The sequence below is a fragment of the Helianthus annuus genome, chromosome 15 (assembly GCF_002127325.2).
Source record: "Helianthus annuus cultivar XRQ/B chromosome 15, HanXRQr2.0-SUNRISE, whole genome shotgun sequence".
NCBI lineage: Eukaryota > Viridiplantae > Streptophyta > Magnoliopsida > Asterales > Asteraceae > Helianthus > Helianthus annuus.
The window spans coordinates 18741164-18746658 of NC_035447.2; positions in this window are offsets into that span (position 1 = coordinate 18741164).

A 5495-nucleotide genomic window follows, 5' to 3' on the forward strand; every position below is an offset into this window, starting at 1 on the left:
ATTAGTTAAATGAACGAACATGAATAGAGGTCTCGTTCGTTCGATTGTGTTCGTGAACGTTCGGTAAGATGTTTGTGAACATGTTCGTTAACATTCGTTGATTTGCGTTCGTTTATGTTCGTATGTTTGTGTTTAAATTGAAGATCTTTTTACTTTCTTATATTTTATTTGTACTTTTTATATTGTTAAACTTTTATTTATTTTATTTCTCTAACAATTAAACTAGGAAACTCACTTTCCCCTTGTTTATATCATTTCCCTTTCATTTGTCATTATTTACATCCACGAATACGATCAACCTCCGTTCCACAATAAAGGATTCAAGTTCGAGTGCTACTCTCTGGGCCATCTATCTTTATCCTTCGTTGCATTCGCCAAATTTATTTGTGTTCGTTTGTGTTCGTGAACCGTTCGCGAACACGCATATTTCCTTAATGAACGAACACGAACATAAAATCTCGTTCGATAAGTGTTCATGAACCGTTCGTGAACACATTTATTTCCTTAACGAACGAACACGAACAAGGCCTTATTCGTGTTCGTTCGGTTCATTTACAGCCCTAAGCAAAACCATACCCAAAGATTGGCAAATCAATATAACAGTGACGTGCTAAGTTAATTAAGTATAACCCTAGGGAATTAACTTGCTTAGAGAAACCCTAACAAGAACATATGGCAGACATAGTTTTTATATTAAAAGTTTACAACCGAACAATGGTGGATGAAAAGAAACACTAATCTTGTAAGTTCTAACACTCCATTCCATGTACCTGTATATAAGCGTGTGTAGTGTTGATACATGATTGTGGACGCGACTCGAAGCGACTTGATTCGATCAAGAACACGATTTTCCTCCTTCGTGTATAAGAAGATCTCAAGTGGGCCTGAAGACTTAAAAGGACTTGAATTAGTCCTTGAGCTGAATAAAGAACAAGAAACAAGTACTGGGCTTAACAATTGGCGAAAGAGACTTGGGCCTAAGCCCAAATTGGCGAAACAAGTGGATCTTGGCGAAACAAGTCAGTTTCATCAAGCATGATTCAGTTTCGTCGACCATGTTTGTGTTTCGCCAATGATCTTGTGATTCGCCAAGCTTTGATACGCCAAGTATTCGTTGTGTGCTGTGACTATAAATAGACTGCCTGTGGATAAGAAAAACATAGAACACATAGAGAGAACACATTGTAGAGAGCACACACACACACGAGAGTTAGAGAGAGTTTGCAAAATACATTTGTAAACATTGAGCTTGTAACCGAACCTTTCATACGTATTAATACAGTGGTGTTAATCGGTGAATATTGCGTGTCGTGTTTGTGCGTGTTCTATCTCGGTTTGCCTTTCCGGTTGGATTCCGCACAACCGGGTTGGTTAGTATACAAGGATTAGGCGACTAGATCCTCCTAGCCGGACCTACAATTGGTATCAGAGCCTTGGCTCTTCTCCTTGTTAAAACCGAGTGTGTTCTTGTTGTTTTTCGGGTTTGAAAAGTTTATATTTTTCTGAAACATTGTTATTTTGGTTTAAATCCTGTTGTTTTGCTGGAAGTTCTTATAAAAATCACTTTTTCTTTCATGTTCACATATTAGAAGTTGATTTTTAGTGAAGTTTCAAGCAAAACCGGGTTTTCGGAAGTTTGTGAGTTCACCGGAAAACTCATATTTCTGGGTTGTGTTCTTCATACCTTCAAGTTTTTCTTCATAAAAACAACTTTTTGATCCTTAAAAAGTATTTGTGTAAGTTGTTTGTGTGTTGGAAACTGGTAATTGATTATAATATTTGCAACCATACTTGTTTGGTGAAACAAGTATGCTTTAGCCGAAAGGGTGTCTGCTGTGTGTCAGAACAGGATAAGGGTTAAAAAGTTTACCAACCCACTGACAACTTTTTGACGAAACAAAAACTCAACGAAACAGAGAAACAGAATCTTTGGCGAAACAAAATTTTATCAATATTTTTGGCGAAACAGGAAACTCTTTCATAGTTGACGAAACACTTGATTTAAGTTTCTCTTTCGTCAAACTAGTGGGCTTGTCAGTTTCGTCAAAGCCCATTAGCTCCTTAATCAGTTTCGTCAAATTGAGTTGTGGCCTAAGTTTCGCCAAACTTAAAAAGTAAAACTTGCCATTTCCATTTCGTCAAATCAAAGCCGATAAACCTTTAAGATTCTATTTCGTCAATATTAAAAAAAAAATTGGGTTTCTTTTAAGTCTTGGGCCAAAAATTCATTTCGTCAACTGGAAGGCCCACAACACCTTCTGTTTCGTAAACAGTAAATTGTATCAAATTGTGTTTCGCCAATTGTCTATTTGGGCTTGTAAAATTGGGCCTTGTTTCGTTGATCACTAAAAGTAAAGATAAAGATAAGCCCATTTCGTCAATCAAGTTTACATAACCTGTTTCGTAAAGCTTAAATTTGTTTAAAATCTGTTTAGTAAAAATAACCAAGTTTGTTTCGTAGAAACTTGTTTCGTCGAAACACTTGTTTATTTTTAATAGAAGATTTGCCAAAGAAGTTTTGCCAAAGAAGTTTAACTTTTGATTTGAGTGTGTTTTTCAGGAATTTATTCTCACGTATAAAACATGAATCCGAACTGGTGGGGTACTCCGTCTGTAGATCAAGGAAATCCGAGTTGGTGGGGAACTCCGGCTCCGGATGAGGGAAAGTACAGGAATACAAGTTTATCGCCTTCATGGGCCGAATCTCCCACACGACCTCGAATTACGGCAGAAATGTGGGCATCGGTTACTAATCAAAAGCAAAGTGAACCGAAAATGACAACAGATTTATATGGAAATCCGATACAAGCTCCTGTAAAGCCAGCTCCAACCACAGACTTGTATGGAAATCCATTATCACCAGTTGCCTCACAATGTCATCTTTCTACTGAAGCACCATCATCTCCTGATCCAAGGAACAGTAGTCAGACAAAAACGGCGTTGTATGCTGAAATTGTCAAAGATGTCAGCAATGGTGAATCCTCGGGATGTAATGACAGTTCTGAACATAGCAGTAGTTCAGATGAAGATGTTTCAACTTCAGTTGAGGGTGATACAACTTCAAGTTCAAGCGAGGATGGATCTGAATGTGAATCATCAAGGGAGGTTATTAATTCTGATGCAGAAAGGCCAACACCTGTGAGTGATTCCAGTCAGGTATGTGTCGATGAACCCACTGTTGTAGATTGTGATAATTGTGCTAGATTAAGAGTTAAGTGTGCTGATTTAGAAGCAAACATGTCTGAGTTGCAAGGGAAACATGATGCTTTACAAGCTAGTTTGTTTGACTTGCAAGACAAACATGTTTCTTTGAAGGATAAGTGGTGTGAATTGCAAAGCAAACACGAGGCTTTGCAAGAGAAATATGATGTGACATTCATCCACAATCAGAAGTTGACCGTGGATCTTTCAAAGTGCACTGAAGCCAACATGTTTTATGAGAACCATGAAAAAGAGTTTAAATCGGTAATTGAGAACTTGAAGAAAGATAAAACCGAATTAACAAAAATGGTTTCCAGAAAACAAACTGACATTAATTTGTATATAACTCGCCTTGAGATTATGCAAAAAGGGATGGCTTGTGTCAAAACTGAAAGTGAGGCGATCCAGCTTAAGCTAGACAGTTATTTGAGCTCTAGCTATGTGTTGGATCACATCATTGATGTTCAGAAAGAGAAACAGGATGTCACATGCATAGGCTACAAGAAATGTCCACCACCAGTGAGACACAATTATGGTGCTATGCCTGACGAAGAGGATAGAACTTTCTTTGAACCATCTGTTCCTCTAGATGTGAAGGAATTTGCTACAGGACTCGGATACAAGAAAGAAGTATCATCAGATTCAGATGTATCAGCAGATACGTGTGAGTCTTCTGCTGAACTGAATTAGGATCCTCCAGTTATCATTGAGGATGCTGATTCTTCTGATGATGAATCCGATGATACTATACCAGCAAAGTCTGATGCGGAAATCAAAGAACAGGACATACCTCTTGAGAATCATATTCTATGTGATCCTCCTGCAAAACCCGCTAAGACTGTTGCAATCCAGTCCACGTCTGCAAAAGAGTCGGAGAGTGTGAATTTGCTGTACACTCTTGTTGGTGATGATAAAATCTACTCTGACAAAGATTTTCCTATTAAGAATGTTAATCAATCTTTAATAAGTAAAGTCTTTGAAAATTCGACAAGTAAGTTTTTGGGAAAGACAGGATCACATGTTACTGTAACACAGTGCCCTCCTATTCCAAAGGACGAAGTTCGAAAACAATACGGCAATCAGAAGCTACCAACGGTGCAAAAACAGCAAAATCATACCAAACTCACAGGAAAATCAACGACTCAAACTCAAAGGAAGCCGAATCAAAAGAAAAACAAGAATGTGAACTTTGTGAAATCTAAGGGAACGGACAAAATCGAAACTTTTGAGAACAAATCTAACTTAGATTTTGTTAAACAAGCAACATTGTTGAAAAGAAATGAACCAGACTGTTCAAAACCTAGTACCTCGGGATCACAAAGTTCATCATCGGCAAAACGATCACATGATACTTCGGGGATTGTTGAACGAAGATCATGTTTTGAATGTGGTACAATTGGACATATAATTCGAAATTGTCCATATCTTCATAAGTTGAAAGCAAAGGTTGATGATCCCCGTGAACAAAATCATGCCGCCCAAGAGAATGGAAAAGGCAAACAGGGCGAAAACAAAAAAAAGGTTCGGAAGATAAACTTCGTGAAATCAAGAGGGATTGATAAAATTGATACTTTCGAAAACAAATCCAACAAGGATTCTGTTAAACAAAGTAAAATTTTGAAAAGAAACAGTCAAAACAACTATACACAACAAATAAACGGTTGTGATGTAGGATCAAGTACCTCAAGATCACGAAGTTCATCATCCAGCTATTACAGTTATGATACTCCAAGGTTTGTTGAGCGGAGATCATGCTTTGAATGCTGTGAGTATGGCCACATCATTAAGAATTGTCCATATCTCACCAAGGGAAAGTCAAAAGTTGATGCCCCCCATGATAACAATTACCATAAAAGATCTATTTCACCAAAACAGGACCCTCGTCTTGTTAAACAACGAGAAAAGAAACAGAAAAAGAAACAAAGAAAAGAAGTTGAAAAGGTTTTAAAACCGGAGGTCATCCAAACAAAATCTGTTAAATCGGATGTTAAACATGAAAAACAGAAACAAATTTGGATACCAAAACCGGTAACTGTTTCAGGGGGAGCTACATCAATTCCGAATCATCAGGAAATGGATGTTACAATTCTCGATGATGACGGACGACCCAAGTCTGTGAAGGCTTGGGTCCCCCTCTCCAACTAATCTCTAAATGAGTGTGCAGGATGTTCCAGGAGGAACTATTGATAGTCTTAGGATTGTTGATAGTGGAGCGTCCATGCACAAGTTCGGCGACATAAGGCTCCGAAATATTGTTACATCTAGGAGAATGTTGTTGCCATTGATGGAGAGAA